Source organism: Protopterus annectens, chromosome 15.part0, assembly GCF_019279795.1.
Source record: "Protopterus annectens isolate FY-2018-M chromosome 15.part0, PAN1.0, whole genome shotgun sequence".
Taxonomy (NCBI): Eukaryota; Metazoa; Chordata; order Ceratodontiformes; family Protopteridae; genus Protopterus; species Protopterus annectens.
In genome coordinates this window covers 368,364,024-368,391,021 of record NC_056749.1, presented here as the reverse complement: position 1 = coordinate 368,391,021, position 26,998 = coordinate 368,364,024, and the positions used below count along the sequence as shown (strand labels likewise).

At 37.7% G+C, this 26,998-nt stretch overlaps 1 protein-coding gene across 1 annotated transcript in view; it reads left to right on the top strand.

The window, feature by feature from the left end:
- Positions 1-26,998, top strand: part of TRPC5 (transient receptor potential cation channel subfamily C member 5) — a 2,601,559-nt gene that overhangs the window by 639,375 nt on the left and 1,935,186 nt on the right. The gene's annotated exons all lie outside the window — the stretch shown is intronic.

The following is a 26,998-nucleotide window of genomic DNA, read 5'->3' as shown; positions in this document are numbered from 1 at the left end:
GGGATGGGTGGATGGTTCTTGGCCATTATTATATAGGGGCTGCTGTTAGTGATAGTTGGCTATTGCCCATGCGTGGTTTCAAGTGGTAGTGGGTTAACTTTTGTGAGGGAGGGATCAGGGGTTTACACTCAGCCGTGGTCTATTGGTTATTTTGCTATGTATGTGACAGGGTTTATAACTTGATGGGGTCTGGGTTGGTGGCTTGTGTGAGGGACAAAAGGAGGGTTGACGGGATTTTGAGCATTTGTTTTTTGTGTTAAGCTGAAGTAGGAGGTTCATTTCGGTTGTTGTGAATTACGGTTCATTTTCAGTTGTCAATATGAAACTTAGAGGGCTTCTGGTGTTTGGGCTGCTAAATGCCATGATGGCTGTTTTAAAACATTTTGTTATAATGGATAGTTGGTGTGATGTTAGGATTGTTATTGCATTGATGATTAGGACATTTATTTGATTATTAAATTCAATGGCTGTTAAATGAGGTTATAATGTGGCATAATGGTATGCAATTGCCTCTGCATGGTTTTCAGTGGCATTAGGCTTAGTGTTTGGTTGTCCAGTTGGCTGGTGATACTTTTGGATTCATTGCAAGGTTTCCATTGGCACTGAGCTATGGATTATTTAGTTTATGCGTGGTGGTTATGCTAGTTTGATGCGGTTATGGTTGCTACCTTACCATAGGAGGGGATCAGTGTTTTGTTTTCAGATGTTTAGGTAATCGGCAAATTTCATTAAGTATGTGAAATGGTTTTAGGAGGTGATGACTTGAATACAACTTGGTTAGGGGATGGGGTACACAGAATGATGTTTGGCCTAATGTCTTAATGGTGGACGGGTTGCTAGACGTTTTGTTGGATAGAGGGGAAACAGCCTGGTTAGGCTGGTGGGTGGACAAGAGTGGCAGGTTTGCCCTCCTCTGTTCCCCCTCTGGTGTTGGATGTTCAAGTCAATAAAGTGGAGAAGGTAAGTGAACAGTTGGGCTGCTTGATAAGTAAATAAGCAAGCAGAGCTTCTTATTTGGTTGGTGGTGTAATTCAATAAATTGAAGGTGAGCGGGGTGATACTGCCTTGTAAGTGCAAGGATAAGTGAGCAATTAGGAGACACTGCTTATTATTTATTTTATGTTTTCTTTCCATGGATGTTATTATCACCTGTCTCATGTTTTAGATGAAATTAATAACTATTGGTTGACAATCATGCTTGTGTTTAATAAAGGTCATCAAATATAGCAAGTTCACACCAAAAATGTGACTCCTACCCCAGTTACATTTGCCTAAACCCTTTAAGCCCCTCCCTATCCTTCCCTCATTTCCTCCTACACATCCTCCATCCCATTTAACCTATCCTCCCCTTATCCTCTTAATCCCTGCTACTCCATTTATCTAGCCCCACTTAAAGATGTCCTAGGGCAAATTGTTCTCTTCTAAACTTTCTTTTGAGGGGGGGGGGAGTCAAACACTCCCCCACCATATGTACTTGGACAAACACATTTGTCATTCAGGGGATGGTCCTGACTGCATCACAGCATCTTTTGGAGAGATCAAAGACCGTGATGCAGAGAATTTGGTTTAGGGAAGGTGGATACAAGACCATCTGCTTCATAATATCTGGCTGTGACCAGACCAGAGGACAGATTACTACTTATTTTCAGCTGGAAGTCATATGAATAAGACTTCATAATATACAAAAATAATTTTCATTTAATATTTCATTTGATATTTTAAGTACTGATGAAAAGTACATTAATGAATTCTTGCGTATGTTTAATATAGAGTAGCATGCTTTTTTTTTGCCTGCATAGATAAGCATCATCTCCTTGTCTATATTAGAACATTAAAGTTTCAAAACTTAGAATGTTCTAATATCGACCCCTATTCAGCGAACACTTACAACATCGAACATGCAGAACAGCAAATTTTTTGCTAGGGAAAAAATTTGCTGTTCCAAAACACATACACACAACACAGGCACACCAAACAAACAGCAATCCACACACATACACCCAAAATCTGTACATACACCACTAACTATCCACTTACCTTAACCCAAACCCTAACCCTAACGTCCGTCACTATCACACACTCAACTCACCCGTGCCCTAATCCTAACTCATCTACCCCACCCTAACCCTCATGTCCACACAATCATGCACATACCTAACCCACACCTTAACCCACCTAACCCGCACCCAATAGCACACTTACCTGAACCCAACCTCTAACTTTCCACCACAGCACTGAAAATAGCAAAGCGACAGAAACGGACAACCGAATTCTTTCCCTAGGAAAAAAATTGTTTTTCTGTAGCTTCGCTATTTTCAGCGTTCGCTGAATAGGGGCTGATATTAAAACATTAGAAGTTTTGAAACTTCGATGTTCTAATATAGACCCTTGTCTACATACTGTATTTGCTACATAGATGAGTAGTTACAAATCATAATCTGAAAGAATCAACATTTCATAAATAACATCATATTATGAGTAAAATACTATGCATGGAAAGTAGCTACTTTAAAATTCAAGCTGCACCCCACTAATCTGTGTCTCAGCATGAACTTCCTTACTTAATCTCTTGGATACAAGAGAGTGATTATTCAAAACAATGGTATCTGACCGAACAGTGACTGAAAGAAATTAGTAATGATCTACCTAAATATATAAACTGAATCACAGGCATGCAATGTATCTAAACTATAGCATTCAGCCATTCTAAATTCCCAGGAAACAGCAGATCATGTCTTGAGCTGTAGACAATGTCTCCTCACAGTTAGAAGCAAATATATCAGCAGACCCTAGATGGCCAGCTAAGCACAACACTTTTCTGAGCTCTATAAAATTAATATAATAGACAGGAATTAGACTAATATTATAATATACATATACATATGGATCTACTTCAGTAGATCGACTCACCAGAAAACTGAAGTCCAGATACCAGAGACAAAAGAACCGAACAGACCAGGATACTGAACATACAAAACATCAAAAACTAACAGTGGGAAAATGGTAAGATGTCCAACACCACCACTTAAACAAATTGTCCAACACCACCATCCAAACAAACCACACTAAACTCTACCCATCCAAGTGGGGGGCTGCACCCCCTACACCCCCCTTACTTAGATATACCAACTCTGAGATTGCATTATAGTGAGGAAAAGGCCAAAGGTCACCACGTTCACCAACAGACTCTCTTCCTGTGTTAAACTACCACTGTTTTGCCGTTCGGTGTCCTGATCTTTTTAGTCTCTTCATCCTGGGTGTCTGGGCTTCGATTTTCAGGTAAGTTGGTCTACTGAAGTAGACCCATATATATATATATATATATATATATATATATATATATATATATATATATATAGATATCTAGGGCTATTGAACGAAAGTTCAATAGTCCAAATCCACAGTAACCAAACGCACTTTAACGAAAGTGCTTTCACTGAAAAAGCACTTTCATTAAAGTTCATTCGAAAAAAAAAAACAAATCTTCTTTTATGTAGGGGGGCAAGCCCCCCTGCACCCCCCATGTGGGGGGGGGCTGTGCCCCCCACACACCCCTACTTTTATATTCTCACTCCAAGGTCACACTACAGTGGGGAAAAGGGAATTCACCCTTAACTGCACCATAGTGCGACCGACACAACCAGCATACATAACCGAAAGTGTTGCTTCGGTGAACAGCACTTTCGGTTATGTATGTTCGGTGATTTCTGCTTTGGCAGAAAGTGCAATCGGGGATCTGTATGGATCCCATATATATATATATATATATATATATATATATATATATATATATATATATATATATATATATAAATAAAATGTGTGTGCATGTGTATATATGTATGTATATATATATATATATATATATATATATATATATATACACACATATATACATATACACATTTTATAAAATCTAGATACTCATAGTCTGAACTTTAACTTTACAAACTTTGAAGTTTTTATTACAAACAATTCCTGTCAAATTGTTTGAGACTAAACTTGAAGGACAATGAACTACTCAGTCTTTGCAATCTGATACTGCACTGAGGAAAAAAACTACAGCTGGTGTCTTCCACTCTATAGTCACTATCACTGAAGATAGATGACTTCCAACAAAAGCTGGAAAAATTAAGTGCATAGTTCTAAACAAACTGAAGTTTTTAGAGACCTTTTTCAACAACATCAAAATAAAATAATGAACATGGAGACCGCCATAACTGACATAGATGGAAGATTAAAGGAGGATGAACTGCACACAGACTTTCTTCTCAAACAAAATGCATGGCTAATGAATACAATTGATGATCTTGAAAAATCGAGAGAGAAGGTGCAATATCTGAATTTTCAGAGTACCAGAAAAGGCAGAAGGTGAGAGCATGATTTTATTTTTGAATAATTGGATTCCCAAAATTTTAGACTTACAAGAGGGACTCTCATTTGGTATAGAAAGAGCTCACAGCGCAACTGGTAAGCCAGTGTCCACATCTGCCATAGCAACACCAACATCTATTGTAAAATTCCTTTCTTACCTTGATAAGGAACTAGTGTTAAAAGCAGATTGGAGGAAAGCCTCATTAAAATGTAACCAACACCCCATCAGATCTGACAATGACTACTCTGTGAGAATTCTGGAAATGAGGAAGAAATGTTTGCGCTGTGAGCTCTTCCTATACCAAATGATAGTCCCTCTTGTAAGTCTAGATTTTTGGGAATCCAATTATTCAAAAATAAAATCATGCTCTCACCTTCTGCCTTTTCTGGTACTCTGAAAATTCAGATATTGCACCTTCTCTCTCGATTTTTCAAGATCATCAATTGTATTCGTGCCCACTGAGTGGTGCACAGCTACAGTTATCCCACTCCACAAGGGGGGATCCACCTTGGATCCTGGGAACTACCGCCCTATCAGTCTGATGAGCCTGATCTGCAAGGCCATGGAATGTATTATCATGGAACTTATAAACAAAGACATTGGCAACCTTAAAACACTGGACCCCACCCAGTTTGGATTTGTGAAGGGTTGATCTTGTCTCCTGAACCTTATTGACTTATTCGAATCAGTCTCCACAACCGTGGACAAGGGTAAGGCAGTCCACACAGCCTATCTGGACCTTGCCAAGGCCTTTGACACCATCCCCCACTCTGGAATCATAGATAAACTTACTAAGCTGGGCATTAATCCCTATGTCACTTGATGGGTTGCCAATTGGCTTACTGACAGAAACCACACTGTAAAAGTAGCTGACTCCAAATCCAGCTCCAGACAAGTGGAGTACCTCAGGGTTCAATCCTGGGACCTCTGTTCTTTGGCATCTACTTCTCTGAAGTACAGGCCAACACTAAGGGACTCTGGCTAACAAAGTTTGCAGATGACTGCAAACTGGGAGCCATTATTGAATCCCCGAATGATGTGGATACTCTACAAAAGGGCCTTACAGAAACAGATGCTTGGTGCCAGAGCCATGGGCTTAAGCTCAATGCCAAGAAATGTATAGTTATCCCCTTTGGGAAAAAACATGTACCCATGAATTATCACATAGGTGGCAGTACACTAAACACCGAAAGTGTGATAAGAGACTTAGGGACACAGGTGGACAGTGGTCCCACCTTCAATAACCACATCGTCACAACAGTCAGGAAATCCTATGTGGCACACCTCATCACTAAGGGCTTTTCATCCAGAAAAAAAGGAGGTCATTGTCCCACTGTACTCATCCCTCATTAGACCCATTATAGAATACAACGCCACATTTGGTATGTACCTCTCAAAACATCTGCAACAACTGGAAAGGCCGCAGAAATAACTCCCTAAAAGAATCACAGGCCTAAAGCAGATGCCCCATGCTGACCGCCTTAAAAAACTCCAACTATACTCTGTCACATATCGTCTACTCCGAGGCGATCTCTGCTTAACATACAAGGCCATGTCAAACCCAGATCTGTTAAGAAATCCCAATACCTCAGAGCTACACACTCCAGGGATCTAAATCTTGTCATCACAATAAACAAAACATGATGGAGGGATAGGTTCCTGACCCAGAGACTCCCCAGACTCTGGAATAGACTGCCCATACATGTCAAGCAGAGCGCCTCTTTGGCCCTCTTCAAAAGGAACCTTGATGGTTGGATGGGAGAAAGGAAATTCACCCCGGGGATCACGTCAATTGCCCTGCTAGACAGGGGTGCAGGGAAGTAAATAGTGTAGGAAGAAATAGCTAGGGAATTGTTATGGCTAGGCTTGTATAGGCCCTAGGGCCGATAGCGTAGTACCAACCTATGAACCACTGGTTAAACATCTGAAACAAAACAACATCAAAGCTTTAATATTGTATCCAGCAAAAATCAAAATGTACCTCTCTTCTAGAATAAGACCCTTTAACAACCTGGATGAAGCTAACAACCATCCCTGATGATATGAATTTTCCCCCATCTTCTTTAAAGAGAACATCTCAGAAAAATAAATAGAATGAGGTCAAAAAGAAGAAACAAAAAAAAAAAACAGACTTCAGCTACCACAGCAAATTCATCTCTTAAAGAATTAACTGGTAAATAATCAAATTGGTTTTTTTTTTTTTTTTGTTAATTAATGATTCTTAATTCATGCTTACTGCACCATTATGGTAATTAATGCTTTTTAAATATCATTTAACACACAGAGAAAATAGTTAACTTACAGCAATAATATTAAGGAACTGTTTACAAATGTTTAATCTAAATGCATACTGAGATAATTTATATTCAAAACAATAAAACATTTGCTTTCTAGATAAGGCACTGTTAGTAAATCTAATGTGTGCAACTGCTTCTTTAAGTGAGTTGGGGGAAGGCTCCATGCTGCATACATGTATAAATCTTTATTAAAATACTAATGCAGCTTCTTTAACCAACTACATTAATTGAAAGTATCACAATAACTTAATATATTGTTTTTTTTTCATTTATTTAATCTTAAATGCTCAATTTAATGTTTTATTAATGTTAGAGTATCTGTTAATCTGTGTAAAACTGGGAAACAGTCATGAGTAAACATGGTGCCATTTCAAAAAATGTTGTTTAAATTCAAGGTGAAGCTTTTTCTTACCTCGAGATGACCCTGAAGCAGTTTTTAAACTGCTCTATCTTTTCTAAGGCTTCTGGAAGCTGTTGGTCCCTTCTGCTATATTTTACCCTACTGGAAGTGTAGGGAACAGTATTAGAGATGCACCCTTAGCTTCAAATATCCTAATTAAAGCTGAAAATACTTGGACTGCTACATTTAAGTAAGTTAGATTATTTTAGTTATATAAAAAAAGTTACTAATTTCAAGTTAATGTTTAGAAATTGGAAAACAGTTTAATATGATTACTAATTTAAATTAATGCTGACAGAAACAAGTATAAGCTTCAATCAGTCCAGACTTAGAAGCATAAATGTACATACAATTTAAAGTCCCTAGTAGTGTTTCCTGATTATGTAATACTTGACAGTAAACTGTGCAAGCTTTTGAGAACATCTTGTTATAACTTTACTCTCAAGCTTCAGTGCCAAGGAACTTCTATTAGACTGAAGACAATTACAGAGTAGATGAAACGAGAGTGAAGACCACCACGATAATGCAGCAAAATCTTTCTTTATTGGAAGTAAGAAACACAAAAAGGATGAGCGCTTTCACGTACGGACTGTACGCTTCTTCAGATCACAGAGTATTTGTATAGCAGAACCTGGTTAACAGCTTTCTCATATTGCTGCATAAGGCTATAGTTTGTTGTTTTGTTGTTTGTCTTTCAGCATTTTCCCGGTAAGGGGTCGCCACAGCGGAACTCCGGTCCGCTAATGATTGGCAGTTGATTTGTACGAAACGCTGAGGTGCCAGCTCAATGCCCAACCTTCAATGAAGGCACGTCCATTTACGCACACTTCTTTCAAACACTACCAAACCATGGGGAGGACATGCAGACTCCACACAGAAGGCACTCCCAAGCCAAGCATCGAACAGGAGAACCTCTTGCTGTCAGGTAACAATGCTACCACTGTACCACCACAGAAACTCATAAGGGTATAGTTTGTATGGGTGTAATTCAATATTTTATGGCAAGCAGGTGCTGTAGCTCTGCTAATTGTAGACATTAAGGCAATTATATGAAAAAAAATGTGCTTCATTACTTTTTAAATGTCGCAAACTGCAGCTTGAAGTTGCCTATCTAACTGAATGTTTAGACAAGAAAATCATTCCCAAAGGGCTTAGACAGTGGTGCTTCCCTGCAGGTTTAATTGCTGAATCTGTTTTTCATAAGGAACTTTTAGCATTATTTGACAGACAAGCAGCTGAATTCATTAAAACTTTGGTTCATTTTTATAATACTGAAATTGCTACTTTTAAAACTGAACATGAAATAATGGAACATTCAATTTGTGGGGATCACAACTTTGAACAGTATAAATATGACTATTGCAGAATTTATTCAAGTATTGGTGCTACCATTAACAAATTGTTAGCCACCAAAAAGAAAAAAATTGACAGAGATGTACAGGCTTATGTCCATAACAAGGCATACCCTGCCCCCCCCCCCCAGTCACCCACATGAATGGTATTCAAGATTATATGGGTTCTAGACCTGATTTTGTACCTAACAACAATGGTCCCAATAACTCCTTTCACCATAATGCTCATCTGGAAGAACCTTTACGTAGAAGTGAAAGAATAAGAAATAACCAAACACAACTTAACCAGCAGCAGTTGAATGATGTTAATGGCTCTAGTTCAACTGCTAACAACCAGGTTTTTCAAGTGGACAGGGATTCAAACCACAACAACCAGAACAATCAATCGAACCTGAGACGGCAAGGGAATTGGAAGAACAATCGGAGGAACAAGAGGAGAAGATAACACCAATTGCACCTAATGAAACAGAAATTTTATTGAGCACACACAGTGACTTTAAAATTTTCAACTATACTGCTTTAACTGTAGCTCAAAATATGGTTGATTTCTTTGCTAAAGGTCTTTCCTTTGTCCCCCATCAGAAAAATAATTTTATAAAAATGATAGTTGATCTTAAAATGTATGTGCGCAAATTGAATTTAGCGGTTCTGATGGGGACCAATTCTACACTTGTGAACTTTCTACGAGTTTCTAGTTTGTTTAACCCCCCACTTGTACCCACATTAATGTCCTTTGAAAAAATGTGTGAGATAGATTTAAGGAGACTATCAGATAATAATACGCATGTTAGACTAACGCACACTAACATTATTTCTGAGGAAAAACAACACATCGACTCGATACACAATTGTGGTATTAGAGTTATGAAGCCAGACAAGGGAGGGGGTATGGTGTTTATGAATCAGTCTAACTACATTAGTAAGATGCGTGAACACATGGATTCTGAGGTATATACCCCTGCTGGTTTACATCAGGTTAATACTGCATACAGGCACATTAGAACTGCTCTTGACGATTTATTTCTGGAAGGGTCTATTGATATAGACACCTTTCAGTATCTTTCTATGGCAGCACCTAGAATTCCTAGTATTTTTGGGACTCCAAAACTACACAAGGATATCAGGAACCCCCCTTTTAGACCCATTGTTGATGGTAGGGGTTTGATTACTTTTGCTTGTGCCAAATTGGTAGATAGTATTCTTAAACCACTTATTAACCAGGAGTTACAAATATGTCGTGATTCATGGAGCTTCCTGGATAATATTAACAACTTGGAGTATAAGGACAACAACATTTTTGTTACGATCGATGCAAAAGATCTATACACAGTCATTCCCCACCAATTGGGTATAGAATGGGTGAGAGAATTTATGTTGTCCAAGAATGTAGAACATGATAAAATATGCCTGGTTGAAACACTTTTGGATCTGATTCTTTCTAATAACTACATTATGTTTGACAAGAATATATTTTTACAAAACAAAGGGGTAGCCATGGGGTCCCCATGTGGTGCCAGTTTCGCCAACAGTGTCATGGCATATTGGGAACATAATTTTTTGTTCCCTGATAGTGTTTTTCAGGAAAATGTACTACACCAGATACCAAGACAACATGTGTCTGGTATGGCAAGGTGACATCAAACTGATCGAAGGATTCATACAACATATTACCAACAAAACCAATTTTCTTGAATTCACTTATCAAGTAGGGGTAGATAGCATAACATATCTTGATGTACAACTGATTAATGACAGGTATAACAAGCAGTATAAAGCTACCATTTATAGGAAACCTACCTACTCCAATGCCTTCCTGCACTATACTAGTGAACATCCATATCACCAGAAAAGGGCAGTTGTTAAAGGCCAGTTGGTGAAAGCTGCACGGATGGTTACTGAAGATGTTGACTTTGACTTAGAATGTAACAAGATGAAGTCCATGTTCCCAAGTAGGGGGTATCCTATCAAATTATTTTTAGAAACACTTACAGAAGTTAAAGATAAGAGATCCACAGGTTGGTTTAAGCCTATTTTAACTAGTAGAGCATATAAGGATGGTATTACTACCAATACTAATCTAATTACACGACATCATGACAAAAACGATGACAGTGTCACATTATTACATCTCAGTTTCCCATCTACTTTTTCAGCTGACACGGCAAGAGTCAAAGAGATTTTTATAAAAAATTGGGCATTAATTTTGGAAGAACCATCCACTTGTACTAAGCTAGGTATCAGACCCCACTTCACTTTTAGAAGGGGTTTTAACCTTAAAAATCTGTTGGAAAGGCATAAGAATGAGCATCTAGGTACGAACAAGCGGGTACATAAAGGTATGCGTAAATGTGGGCATTGCACACAGTGTAAACACATTCAAGTGACTACTGACATCAATATTAATAACAAACACTACACAATAAATGGCTCCTTTAATTGAGTCCAAAGCTGTAATATATGCAGCTTGCTGTCAGGTTTGTCCCTCATTTTATATAGGTAAGACCGAGCGGAAACTAAAACAAAGAATATACGAGCATTGTTATGCTGTTAGTAAAGGTGATGTTAACAATGCTCTTGCTCGGCATATTTTACAATTTCTAACACATGAGTTTTTATTTTTGGTCGTACACCAAACACTTTTAGACCCGAGAGAGGGGCCTTGGCAACTTTTATTAGAACAAAATGAGTTGTATTGGCAAATCAAAACGGCTGCATACATTTTCCCTGGTTTAAATGAATTTGTGTCTATTAAAAGCGCGTTAAAATTAAAAGCTTTAAATAGATAACATATTAATTTTGCATAAAAGATTTCGAATTTGATACTGTACCTTTTTGTTGATTAAGTTTGAAACATAGTAACATTTACACAGTTTTATATATATAAAAATATGGACTTTGTTTTTGGTCATATATTCAGTATTATTATGATCAGATTTTAGTCTTTAACCAGCATGCAATTAATTATTTATTTTTACATATTACTATATTTTTTATGTCTCTATATTTAGCTAAATATCTTAGTTCTTACAGTAAATTTATGTCATTATCACATATTATACATTTTCAGTTTTGCCCTAGTAGCATTTTAAAATGTGATTTTTTTAGTATAACATTTACACATGTTATACATATATATTTAATGTTATTTATAAATTGAGTATTATGTACTTAACATTGTAACATTTTAGAGCAGGTTTCATACTGTTTAAATATTGTACTTTTATCTGGTTTTATTTTTATTGGTTGATTGAATGACTAATTGATAATTAACTACAAGCTATATAAGCATCAGTTTTATGTTGTTCTGGGTCTGAAGAAGGTGGAATATTTTTACCACTGAAAGCGCTTACCATATTAAAGTTTTTAGTTGCTTTAGCATTACGTTATTCATATTTGCTTATTTCAGCTTTCTCCTACCATTCAACTCGTTTTTCTTTTGATCTTCATTACTGCTGGGGCAAGAACATATAGGAGACTGTCCTGGATGCCATCCTCAAACAGTACTTCTCAGAACTTTTGCTGACAGCTCTTAGGGTAAATAAGCACACAGTTCACTTCAGAGTTGTGTACTGGTAATTGTTTGACTAATTTTATATCATTGCTGGCTGACTTCAGAGTTGTGCACTGTTATTTTTGCTTCACTGTATAGTTTTTTCAGATCTCTGCTGAAGGTGTTGGTTTTCTCATACCCACCCTCCCTATTCCTGTCTTGTTGTTTAAATTTGGAGGCTTTTGCAGTTGCCCGCCCCCACTGTAGATTTGATCTGGGACACTCCCCCCAGTCCCATCTCTTTACCTCATTCTACCTAATAGACTCCTTCTGCATTTGTTTTTAGACATTTTTAATTTAATTGCATTTTTTAAACTGTTTGGTCTAACATTGCTACATACTCAAGTGTGCTAGCCTGCACTGCATTTGAATTGTTTTTACTGCTGTTTTAGCTACTTTTCTGTGTGTATATATATATATATATATATATATATATATATATATATATATATATATAATATACATATATATATCTTTCCTGTAACTAGTGTAGTCCAGATTCAGATTTGCTGTATCCAGGACTGTATGTAAGCTTCTGAGCCCCCCCCCCCAGGCTTTCTGTGTTGGAGGGATGCCTTCTAGCTTATCAGTGGGAGTGGTAAGCACTAGGTAACCTATCTACCACATAAGGAGTGGTTCTGGCCCAGAAATTGTAGGTATTGGCTGTTTGGGCAGTTTTTCCATCTCTCTCATAGGTTGGTACTAGGCTATCAGCCCTAGGGCCTATACAAGCCTAGCCATAACAATTCCCTGGCTATTTCTTCCCACATTATTTACTTTCATGGACCCCTGTCTAGCAGGGCGACTGATGTGATCCCTGGGGTGAATTTCCTTTCTCCCATCCAAATGTCAAGGTTCCTCTTGAAGAGGTCCAAAGAGGCACTCTGCTTGACATGTATGGGCAATCTATTCCAGAGTCTGGGGAGTCTCTGGGTAAGGAACCTATCCCTCCAGCATGTTTTGTTTATTGTGATGACAAGGTTTAGATCCCTGGAGCGTGTAGCTCTGAGGGATTGGGATTTCTTTAAGTGTAGGATGTCCAACAGCTCTGGGTTTGACATGGCCTTGTATGTTAAGCAGAGATTGCCTCTGAGTAGACGATATGCGACAGAGTATAGCTGGAGTTTTTTAAGGCGGTCAGCGTAGGGCATCTGCTTTAGGCCTGTGATTCTTTTAGTGAGGTATTTCTGAGGCCTTTCCAGTTGTTGCAGATGTCTTGAGAGGTACATACCAAATGGGGCGTTGTATTCTATAATGGGTCTAATGAGGGATGAGTACAGTGGGACAATGACCTCCTTTTTTCTGGATGAAAAGCCCTTCGTGATGAGGTATGCCACATAGAAGGATTTCCTGACTGTTGTGGCGATGTGGTTATCGAAGGTGAGACCACTGTCCACATGTGTCCCTAAGTCTCTTATCACACTTTCTGTGTTTAGTGTACTGCCACCTATATGGTAATTCATGGATACATGTTTTTTCCCAAAGGGTATAGCAATACATTTCTTGGCATTGAGCTTGAGCCCATGGCTCTGGCACCAAGCATCTGTTTCTGTAAGGCCCTTTTGTAGAGTATCCACATCATTTGGGGATTCAATAATGGCTCCCAGTTTGCAGTCATCTGCAAACTTTGTTAGTCAGAGTCCCTTAGTGTTGACCTGTACTTCAGAGAAGTAGATGCCAAACAAGAGCGGCCCCAGGACTGAACCCTGAGGTACTCCACTTGTCACTTGTCTGGAGCTGGATTTGGAGTCGGCTACTTTTACAGTGTGGGTTCTATCAGTAAGCCATTTAGCAACTCATTGGGTGACATAGGGATTAATACCCAACTTAGTAAGTTTATCTATGATTCCAGAGTGGGGGATGGTGTCAAAGGCCTTGGCAAGGTCTAGATAGGCTGTGTGGACCACCTTACCCTTGTCCATGGCTCTGGAGACTGATTCAAAGAAGTCAATCAAGTTCAGGAGACAAGATCGGCCCTTCACAAACCCAAACTGGGTGGGGTCCAGTGTTTGAAGGTTGCCAATGTCTTTGTTTATAAGTTCCATGATAATACGCTCCATGGCCTTGCAGATAAGGCTTATCAGACTGATGGGATGGTAGTTTCCGGGATCCAAGGTGGATCCCCCCTTGTGGATTGGGATAACTGTAGCTCTGCGCCACTCAGTGGGCACGAAACCTGAGGTGAGGCTATGATTAAATATGACACTTAGGTGAGGTGCCAGTTCATATTGTAGTTCATGTAGTACACAGCCCGGGGTGTCATCTGGTCCCATGGATGCTGTATTCTTGGCTTTAGAGAGTGCGTTTTGTACCTGTGTGGCCGTTATTACTGGAATTTGGCAATCTTCCGGTATTGAGATGGGCCATTTAGGGTGAGAGGGGGGTGAATTTGGCACTGAATCGATCTGCCAGGATATTGGCAATATCCTTTGGATCAGTATATTTATTGCCATTCTGTTTTAGCTCAGAGCAGATCTGAGCATTGCCATTTAGATTCTTGACATAGTTATAGAATGCTTTGTGGTTGTCTTTGGAATCTTTGGCAATTTTATTTTCATAACTAGCTTTGGAGGATTTTATGAGGCATCTCAGTTTCTTACTGAGGCTAGTAAGGGAGTTTTTTGCATCCTGGGATTTTCCTCTTTTCTGCAAAAGTTTCTTCCTTTTGTTGTAAAGTTTGTTTATGGCAGGGGACCACCAGTTTGGCTTCCTTTTTTTGGATGAGAGCATCTTGGTTCTATTTGGGATGGCACGATTCATGCATGAGTGGATGTGCTCGTACAGTGCCTTAGTGTAGGATTCAGCAGTTGAACTTTCAGTTCCCGTCTGCATGGGTGTCATGAAGCTTGTCACTTCTGACCTGAGTAGCATGAAGTTGGCTTTGGAGAAGTTTTTTATGGTGGTTTCTTTACTGGGGGGTGGGGGTGGGATGTGGATGTTAAGGGTGATTAGCTTATGGTCAGAACTGACTGAGGGGGTGACCATAGGTATGGAGCATTGATTTGCCATGTTGGTAATGACCAGGTCTAGGATATTGGAGCCCCTGGTGGGACTATGGATTAGTTGATCCAGGGCATTGGAATTTATGAATTCCAAGAACCGTTGCGCAAAGGTGTTGGGACATGAGTAGTTTTCCCAGTTAATGGCAGGGTAGTTAAAATCACCCAGTATTAGGGTGTTTGGTTCTATCTTAATATTTTCCAGTATGTTTAAAAAGGTGTAGTGAGAATCTTGGGGTATGGTGGGGATCTGTAGCAAGCTACAATTTGGATTGCAGTCTTACCTAGTGTTAGTTGCACTTGGAGAATTTCAGACACATTGTGTTGGCCAACTAGCCTGGTGGTGTGAATATCCTTGGTGAATATTGACACTCCTCCACCTTTAGTGTTTCGGTCCTGGTTTGGTGGCTGAAAAGTGTGGTAAGAGTTGTAGCCTGGTATTGCAGGGGTGCTCTCTGGAGCCTTGAACCAGGTCTCAGTTACTGCACAGATATCGATGTTCTCCATTTTTAGGAGTGCCTCGAGAGAGTGCATTTTGAGGTTTAAACTTCTAGCATTGAGTAGCATTACCTTCAGATTTTGCATGCTTGTACCTGTTACGGTGGTGGTTTTGTCCTTTGAAGTTTGCAAGTTTAAAACCCCGCATTTGCACTTGTTTCCCCCCTTTCCTGTAACTAGTTTAGTCCAGATACAGATTCTTAGTTTTAGCATTTGAATTTGCTTATTCATGATCAGCACTTGTTCAGAACTTGTAGCACTAAATAACCTAATTACTACAGCACTCAACCTTCCTCATAAGCTAGAGGAAAACAGTTTTGGTACTTACTTTCTTCACTTGCTTAGAGAAAAACAGCTCTTGTACTCACTTTCCTCACTTATCTAGAGGAAAATAGTTTTTTATTCAGGCATGTCCAAGGGTCAGCTCCCAGTGATCTCTCCTGTCTATCTGATGAATCTGGGCATCTTGGGGCAATATAGAAATTGCCTCATGTACACAGACAACCCTTTCCTCCTACCACCCAAAACTACAACCTGTGAGAGATGCACTTAACTAGCCAAACTGGAGGTAAAGCTCTCTCCAATCAAGACTGAACTTGACAGTCAAGAGGAGAAGGTAACTACTTGCACCACACTACTTGCACCACACTCATCACATAGTCTCACTAAATCTACACCATCAAAATCCACACATAGTAACACAAAAACATTTACGGAGGCTCTCAATAATAATCTGTCTAAGCAACAGAGACTTCCAAAGCAGAAACGCAAGCAACCTCCATCTCCCAACACAACCCAAATGACACATAGCCCGCAGACTCAGTGTGCCACTCAACCACAGCCAATAAGTAAAAACAATGTACCCAACACACTAGTCATAGGTGACTCTATAGTCAGGCACACTGATGTCCCATTCACCAGGCTAAACAAGGAGAAGGTTACTGTCAGCTGCCTGTTGGGTGCCAGGATCCACCACATAACCCATGCAATCAGGTCACTCCACAACAAGTACAAATATGACTCTGTCATTGTCCATGTTGGTGTGAACGACCTGAGACGTACCTCCCTGGACTACATGAAAAGAGACATGGAAGAGCTCTCCAATCTTGTAGCCCAGGCAGGTATGACCCTAGCCCTGAGTAGCATTCTGCCAACACCCAGAATGATGCCGCAGTACAAGGACAAAATGATTGACTTCAACAATTGGCTAAGCTTCTGGTGCCATTCTAAAGGGATCCAGTATCTGTCTGCCTGGGATGACATGGTCAACAGACCACGATGCTTTGCCAGTGATGGCCTGCACCTGTCACCCCTGGGATTCCGGATACTGGCTAAGGTTCTTGCCACCCCTATAGTGCCTTTTTTAGGCAAGGTTCAAATGACAAATTCACCATGTAACAGGAACAGGCAAGCAAAAACTGAGGGTGATGCTACTCAATGCTGGAAGTCTAAATCTCAAAATGCACTCACTCGAGGCACTCCTTAAAACGGAGAACATTGATATCTGTGTAGTGACTGAGACCTGGTTCAAGGCTCCAGAGAGCACCCCTGCACTACCAGGCTATAACTCATACCACACTTTTCGGCCATGTAACCTGGGCCGGAATGCCAAAGGTAGAGGTGTGTCCATATTCATTAAGGATATCCACACCTCCAGGCTAGTTGTTCAGCATAATGCAGCCGAGGTTATCCAAGTGCAACTAATTCTGGGCAAAACTGCAATCCAAATTGTAGCTTGCTACAGTTCACTCACCATGCCCCAGGATTCCCACTCCTCTTTTCTTGATGAACTGGAAAATATTAGGGTTCAACCAAACACCCTAATAATGGGCGATTTCAACTACCCCACCATTAACTGGGAAAACTACTCGTGTACCAACTCCTTTGCTCAACGTTTTCTGGAATTCATAAACTCCAATGCCCTGGATCTACTTATCCACACCCCCACCAGGGGCAACAATATCCTAGATCTAGTCATTACCAACATGAGTGACCGGTGTTCCACACCTGAAGTCAAAGCCTCATTGGTCCAATTTGACCATAAGCTAATTACCCTAGATATCCACATCCTGCCCCCACCCCCCATTAAGGAAACCATGGTAAAAAATTTCTCCAAAGCCAACTTCATGCTTCTTAAGACAGAAGTGGTGAACTTCATGACACCCATGCAGATGGACAATACAGTTATGACTACTGAATCCTACACAATTGCACTTTATAAGCACTTACATGAGTGCATGGATCATGCTATCCCAAACAGAACCAAGATGTTATCCTCCAAAAAAAGGGAGCCAATCTGGTGGTCCCTTGCCATAAACAAACTGCACAACAGAATGAAGAAACTTGCAAAAGAGAGTAAAATCCCACAAGTGGAGGAGCTCCCTGATCATCCTCAGTAAGAAACTGCAATCCCTGATAAAAATCCTCCAAAGCTAGTTATGAAAACAAAATCAAAAATAAAGACAACTACAAAGCATTCTATAGCTATGTCAAGAATCTCAATGGCAACACTCAGATCTGCTCTGACTTACAGCACAATGGCACTAAATATACAGACCCAACTGATATTGCCAGCATCCTGGCAGATAGGTTCAGTGCTAACTTTACCCCCCTCTCACCCCCTAAAGAGCCCATCTCTATACCGGAAGAATGCAAAGTTCCTGTAATCACGGCTGCACAGGTAAAAACCACACTCTCCAAAGACAAGAACACAGCATCCATGGGACCAGACAACATCCCAGGCTGCGTTCTACATGAACTACAGAACGAACCGGCACCCCAACTAAGTACCATGTTCAATCATAGCCTCACCTCAGGCTTTGTGTCTGCTGAATGGTGCACAGTGACGGTTATCCCACTCCACAAGGGGGGAGCCACCACGGACCCTGGGAACTACCGCCCTATTAGCCTGACGAGCCTGGTCTGCAAGGCCATGGAACGTATTATCATGGAACTTATAAACAAAGACATTTTATAATCTCCAAACTCTGGACCCCATCCAGTTCGGGTTTGTAAAAGGCAGATCATGTCTCCTAAATCTGATAGACTTCTTTGAAGCAGTCACCAAAGACGTTGACAAGGGTAAGGTGGTTCACACAGTCTATCTAGATCTTGCCAAGGCTTTCGACACCATCCCCCACTCTGGAATTATAGATAAACTCACTAAACTAGGTATAAATCCCTATGTCACAAAATGTGTTGCCAACAGGCTCACTGACGGAATCCACACTGTGAAAGTAGCAGACTCCAAATCCGACTTCAGACCAGTGACAAGTGGAGTACCACAGGGTTCAGTCCTGGGTTCTCTCCTGTTAGCCTGTACTTCAGAGAAGTAGATACCAAACACAGAAGGTCTTTGGCTAATGAAGTTCACAGATGACTGCAAACTAGGAGCCATAATCAAAACTCCTAATGATGTGGACATCCTACAAAAGGGTCTCACTGAGACAAATGCCTGGTGTCAAAGCCATGGCCTCAAGCTCAATGCCAAAAAGTGCATTGTCATCCCCTTTGGTAAAAACTCTGTACCCATGAACTACAACATAGGCGGTAGTATACAACACCAAAAGTGTGATAAGAGACCTTGGGACACAGGTGGACAGTAGCCTCTCCTTTTGATAATCACATCGCCACAGTAGTCAGGAAATCCTTCTACATGGCACACCTCATCACAAAAGGTTTCTCAACCAGAAAAAAAGTGGTCATTCTTTCCCTCTACCCATCACTCAGACCCATTATAGAGTACAACGTCCCTTTTGGTATGTACCTCACAAGACATCTACAACAACGGGAAAGGCCACAGAAATACCTCACAAAGAGGATTACCAGCCTCAAACAGATGCCCTACGCAGACCGTCTCAAAAAACTCCAGCTTTACTCCATTGTATGTCGCCTACTCAGAGATGATCTCTGCCTAACATACAAAGCTATGTCAAACCCAGAGCTGTTGGACATGCTCCACTTAAAGAAATCCCAATACCTCCGAGCTACATGCTCTAGGGACCTAAACCTTGTCACCACAATAAACAGAACATGCCGGAGGGATAGATTCCTGTCTCAGAGACTTCCCATACTCTGGAATAAACTACCTGTCTATATCAAATAAAGCTCCTCTTCAAGAAAAATGTTGATGATTGGATGGGAAATAGGAAATTCACCCCAGGGGTTACCTCTGTGGCTCTGCTCAACAGTGGCACAGGAAAATAATTTTCTTGGGTGGCAAAAGCCAGGGTACCTTTTTGGCTGGAGTTGCATAGGCCTCAGGGCCGATAGCCTAGTATCTACCTATGATACTATAAATAGCTGCACTAAGATAGTGGCCTCAGGTCCATCCAGTTAGCAGACTATGCTATATGGAAGCTTTTATAAATGTAAGAATCTTGAGCAAGAAAAAAAAAACTAAGAATCATCTGTCTTTTATAAGGTGAATAAAATGTGTAAACAACTAGATTTAACATAGATTAAAAATACATGATTTGAAATTTTAAAGCCTCTGGTGGTAAACTTAAAAACTGCAAACATTGTTGCATCAAAACAACCTAGTTAATGCTAAGGTTATTTTCTTTAATGTGCAAATAACTTGCATCTCTATTACAAAGCCTGTTAGAATTTCGCTATTATATGTAAAATATATGAAAGGCCCACACTTCTACTGAGATTGTTTAAAAAGCAAGAGCAAGTTAAGAAGACCTCGCAGAAGTAAAAGAAATAATAAATAGATGCAGGATGAATGGTTAGAATATAACACATAATAAAGTATTTGCATCTACAAAGAAGACAACATAGAGTGTAATGTAAAGAAGTTTGTTTTAATAATATAAGAAATGTAATCATCACTGACTCATACTTAACAAGGCTTAGTAGCTATATGACGCTGTATTACCATTATAAGAATAGCCTATATGAAGTTTTATTTTTACAGTGTTGGTGAACAGTCTGCATTAAGTACATTTTAATGTAGTCATGACAATTTCCCCTTTATTGATTTGGTGTTTCACTAATTGTTACAAATAATATAGATGATGTATTCAGATGTTTAATCCTATAAAAATAAATGCAGTCCAACATTGCTTATTCATCTTAACATAAGGTATTTTAGTGTATTTCATTGAGGTAATTGTGAAGCCCCTTAATTTTAAACTAAAAGAAATCTTTGAGGCCTTTTACTCTTACATTCAGCTTTTACTTGAGTGCAACAATATAGATGAACAAAACATTAAAGTGTTGATGAATAACTATACTCAAGCAATCATTTATGCATTTTTTTATATATGGATTACACTGTCCCAAAGATTTTTACACAAGCTGTTTGTTAACTAACATGTTTTTAAATTCAAAATGAGAGACTTACAGTTAGAGTGACATAAACTCTAACCAGATATAAATGTCTGAGCCAGACTATAGGCTCCTTTGATGTTCATTACTGTTGTTCACAGTGCTTTCTAATATATGTGCAGGAATCTTTTGAAATATATCATAAAAGGGGTGCCCAACTTCCTTTTTACCTGTTTTCTTTTGTATAACTTAATTAAAATATTAATTATGATTTACTCTAGCTAATAGATAAATATTTTGTACTTATTTAAACTCATTTGATCTCTTATAGTAATTCATGTCAAATATAGGAGCCTTAACATCCAGTATTACATATGTAACATAAGATGCTAACAATGTGTTTCTCCTTTTTCCTCACTGTATTTTAATAACATGGTAGTAACTGTTCAATCAATTGTATGTCTACAGCACAAATCTTTTTATTAGTACATTTTATAGTTGATAGGTATGTCTATGATGGTTTCAGAAATCAGTTTGATTGATTTTTATCTCATCTTTCAAACTGGGAATTTTTTTAATTCCATGTATGTGTTGGGGAAATACACTATTTGTTTCTTTGATTTTAATATGATTATTTTGTTGTTTCTTTCTGCACTCAGGCCTGATTATAATATACTTCACATCATCTTCACAGTCATGATTCTTGCAAGCATGTCACTTATACAAATCAAAGTTTGGAAGTCTCAAATTTTAATTGAATGCTTCGAGATAATAAAACCAATTATTACTGACCATTGGATAAACTCTGCCTATAACTCACCATGTCTTTGTCTTTAGCGTCACTTAATATAAATGGCATCAATAATTCAAAGTAGAGGTCAAACCTTTTAAGTTACCTTAAATTAAACCACAAATAGTATTTCTACAGGAAACACATTTCAAAAATACAGAAAAGGAAGTTTGGTAACCAAACACTTATACAGAACTAGCTCATGCTTCATTTAAGTCTAAAAGGAGAGGAGTAATGATCCTATGGATGAATAATATTATTTACCCTCAGATATTATATAAACATGAAGACCCAAGGGACTACTAGTTATCACTATCCTAAAATTCAGTCAAAGAATTTGGACACTTGCTAACCTTTATTGGTTCCTAGGATTGGGTGCTTCAGCTGCCAAACAACATTTCAATTTTATTGATAGTATATCAAAAGGGAATCTTATTCTAGAGGTAATTTTTAACTGCTTATTAGAAAACTCCAGTACAACAAGTAGTCGCCCACTTAGACTAACATCCACTGCTAAAATACTTAAATGAATACATTCTCAAAATCTGTATGGTACATATAACTCTAAAAATAACAAATCACTCTGTTATACACACACTGATCATAGATATAAAACTCAAACCAGAACAGATAAAGTCCTTATCTCCAATTATTTAAAATTAAAGTTTACATCCTTTACTATTCTTCCTTGCCATTTATCAGACCATGATTGTCTTATGTTAAATATACAAACAAACTTCACAAAACTGAGTACTATTACTAGAATTCCTGCCTATATCACCAAACTAAAAGACTTCAAACCCTGGTTATTGTCAGAATTAAATTTCTTCTTAGAGACAAATAATCCTGAAACATGCATTATGTTTTGGGATGCTCCAAAAGCATATATTTATGGTAAATTATAGTCTGGTATAAGAAAAAAATTAAGAAATGGGAATCAGAACTACAGAACCTGCAATCTCAATTAATCTCCTTGAGATCTAGATCATCACAATCAAACTCAAATAATAAAAAGTAAATAGATGCATTAAACAAGAAATATCTAGATATTTTGGCACAGAAAAACTTAGGATTAGAAAAAAAAATGAAATTAAACTCTTATGTTCTTACTCCCAGACACATGCACAATTTGTCATTAAGAGCAAAATTATATTCCAAGGCAAATATCTTAAAATTATTACATGAAGGTGCTAACAGGACAGTTTCTAATATTGGAGATATATTAGAAGCCTTTAGAAATAATGTCATCAAACATTACAACTCTGATAATATAAACAAAAATGTTACAGCCCCAATAATTAATCACTTTAAATTGAAGGCCATCCCAGAAAATCTTAGTACAACTCTTGAGAAATGAATAACTCTAAATGAAATCTATAATAAAATCAAAAACCTTAAATTTAACAAGGCTCCTGGCATGGATGGCATTATAGCAGAGATTTTTTAAGCTTTTTCCAGATTCAATTATATCTTTATAAGAAAACAAAAAAGGAGCGTAACCCCATAGACATAAAACTGGAATTGCCTCATTTTTTAATCAGGCTGTGACTGTTGCTTCTTTAATATTATGGTTGTGAACCTGCCATGTTAACAGTATAAGCTCTGAGTTTTAACAGATTCACAAGCTGTGTAATGGTTATGACATCAGTGTTTTATTTATTTACTATAAGTTTTAATATGCTATGCTGATTATCTTTAACAAAATGTAGTTTTGTTCTAAGCTTGGATCTAAGTTATTTTAAAGCATGTTTTTGTTACAAGTGCACTATGCAGATGGGGAGTAAGTGTTGCTATGTTTCATTGCCTCATTTTTTTAGTTACTTAATTGCCTTTTAACTAGATTGGTTAGCTGGTTCTTAAATAGTTGTGTGTAGGAATTGTTTTCAGGATCTGAGGAAGGCACATGCCAAAAGCACTTATCCTTTTCTTGTTTTTGTTGTATTAAAGTTCCAGTTTTATGTCTATGGTGTTGCACTTCTTTTTATTTTCTTATAATTTGTATACTGGAGTGTTCCTTGGTGGTGGTGGTACTGTGTTCAATTATATCTTTATCTCATAACATCCTAGTTGATGTACAAACTAAAAAGTTGATCCCTCCCTCTTGGAAATGCTCCTTGATTACCACTATTCTTAAATCCAACAAAGATCTGCAGCTATGTAAATCATATAGACCAATTTCCTTATTAAATAATGACTACAAAACCTTTGTCTATATTTGTGGACAAAATAAAGGTTCCACTTTCACAATTAGTTCATAATGACCAGACCAGGTTAATTCAATAAAGGCACACTCATGATAATATCAAAATAATATTAACATTAATAGAATTCTTAAACAAAGAAAATGAAGAAGCTTTGTTAGTGAGTCTAGACATTGAAGAAGCATTTGAGTCAGTAAACTGGGATTTTTCGTTTGAAACACTAAAATCATTCTCATTTCCAATATATTTCATCCCCATGATAAAAGCTATTTATAAAGATAATTTGGGATTCATTAAATTAGGCCCCTTCACTTCAAAGTGGTATACAAAAAAGGAAAGGGCACCGCCTAATGCTGAAGTACAGCTATCAGTAACAAGTAAAAACAAAATTCAAAAGAAACGCTGTACAACAATGGCCAATGAAGTAAAGTTCTCTTGGAGAATAGGTAGTGTGGTTAAATGATATAAAACTTAAAAGTGCAACATATATAGCAAAAAACTTGCATACATTTCCAGTACTTAAATTAAATGCACTTACAAGATATTCACGCTGTGAATGCAGTTATACCTTAGCAAAATGATGGCTCCAAAGTATCCAGTCTTATGATGTCTTCAAAGTATCCAATCTTTTTGGTCTGATATACAAAGTATCCACACTGAAGATGTAGTAGCTGCTGTGTGACTGTGATGATCTTTGATAACAGCTTAACCAGTCTAACAGATCAAATGAAAGCTTCTAGTTTTAATGGCAGTTAAAATCCTTTTATTGTAGGAAAAGTTAAAATCTTCATGTCAGGTTAAAATCTTGATGTAGAATAAAACAGTCCCTATGTATTCCAAACAATAAGCTCTTTTGGTATCCTCTTCAGATCGTAGAGATTGGGACTGGAAGTTCCTTTTTATAGTGCTTGCTTCCTTTGCTGTTGAGAGAATCATTCAATCATCACACTGTCAATCAGCTGTTTAAACGCACCAATCCTCTTTCCTCTCAGCTGGGGGTGTTCCATTTCCTATACCTTTTGCTTTTGAGGGGTGTGACCAGTCATGAATTAAGCCAGACACACCTCCATGTTAACTGATAGTTGGTCTTCTAGCTTTTAGTATATGTTTCAGTGGAATGATGTTATTCAAGCCTGGCTCAATATCGGCATGGAGGTTCACAATCCACTTACTCTCCCTGCATTCAGGAATATTTTCAATGTTGCCTTTCCTTATTCCACTATATCCATTCTCTATCACCTTATAAGTGAAAGAATGGCATTTCTTTCAGCATGCATTGCTAAAGCATTATATGCATCTCTGTTGGTAATGTCTCTTTCATGTCTCAAAATGCGATTTTTAAACATCTGATTGGTTTGACCTACATAGAATGCAAGGCATTAAGTACTGGAAATGTATGCAAGTTTTTTGCTATATATGTTGCACTTTTAAGTTTTATATCATTTAACCACACTACCTATTCTCCAAGAGAACTTTACTTCATTGGCCATTGTTGTACAGCGTTTCATTTTGAATTTTGTTTTCACTTCAAAGTGCATCCCCATAACCAAAGGTACCAAACAAAGTTGCCCTTTATCCTCAATATTATTTGCCCTTGTCATAGAAATATTAGTGTCATCAATAAGAAATAAGAAATCAAAGGCATTAATATTTATAATCAATACAATTCTAAAATAACACTACTTCCAGATGATATTCTGCTTACCTTACCTAAGTCAAATAAAGAATTATTAGAACTAGACACAATAATAAATAACTTTTAAAAAATTTCAGGCCTCCATTTTAATAAGCAAACATCTAAACATATTCTTAATGGCAAAGGGAAATCTCAACTACTTAACCAATGCATCATTGGAGAACAAGTTAATACACTAAACTACCTAGGGATAACCTTATGCAAATACTTGGGAAAACAAGAGAAACAAATTATAAAAACATAATATCTTAGGTGAATACATAAGCAGCTGGAACAATAAGTTTTTTTCATTTGAGAACAGAACAGCAATTATTAAAAATGACTCTCTTTCCAAAAATTGTATATATTGTTCTGGCTCTAGACACCCATCCTGTAAATAATTATATTAAACTCGTAAACAAAACTTTATTAAACTTCCTATAGTACCCAAACAAAAATAGGATTGCGTATACTCACCTTATTAGAGTTTGGTATGGTGCTGGTTTAAGATTACCTGACTTGGAAACTTATATCAAAGCATTATCCCTTAAAAGTACAATAAACTGGATTGCTCCATATTACAACTGAAATTGGAAAGATCTCTATATAGATATAATACATAATTCCAAACATCTCTCCAATAAGTTCTGGTTTCTTCTTAGTCATATTGTTCAATATAATGTGACAAAGCCCACAAAACTGAACTATCTGAATAACATTATAAACTTTAGAAAAATAATATACTCAAATGTCGATATCAAATCCTGGTTTAACCTAATAATCCCCTTTAAATCACAACAAAACTTCTAGGATAAGCTTCACAGTAACATCTTTAATAAACAGGAAACTAAAAATGGTATTTGTTGAAAACAATGTATTAAAGATTTGGAAACTCTACAACTTCAATAAATTATAAAATACTATAACGTATCACTGCAAGATTGGTTATTACTACAAAGTGTAATTTCATATTCTCAAGACTTATGCAGAATTATTCAGAACTCTTCATATTTAGATCAGCCATCCTTAATCACAATCATATCTAAAATATTGTTTAATGACCAACAGTTTGACAATTTTGTATCCATATTATTCAGCATTTTGTTAAATTATAGGTCCATTTTAATAATTAAGCAATGGAACACAATGGCTAAAGGCCTACCATATAATCTCTCCTCGACAGGAAAACTTAAAATTCTATCTTCAGTAAAACTTACTTCTTGGGGCCAGTATTGGAGTGTATTTACTTGGAAGTTTTTACACAGAGCATGTTTAATGCCTGACAAAATTGCTAAATTCAGAAAATCGAATAACATCATTTGTTGGAGATGTCTAACAACATGTAATGCAGATTAGTTCCATATTTTCTGTTATTGCTCTAATCTAAGGCATTTTTTGGAGAAATATTGATGATTTTCTTTCAGCTTTATTTTCAGATAACTTCACATTAACTAAAACTTTAATTTTACTTAATGTTGATGAAACCTTTTCTTTGAATATATCAAACTCATACTTATTATGGGCAACATTAGCAGTAGCCAGGAAATGTATTACAAGGAAATGGACCTCTACCACCTCTCTGAGTTT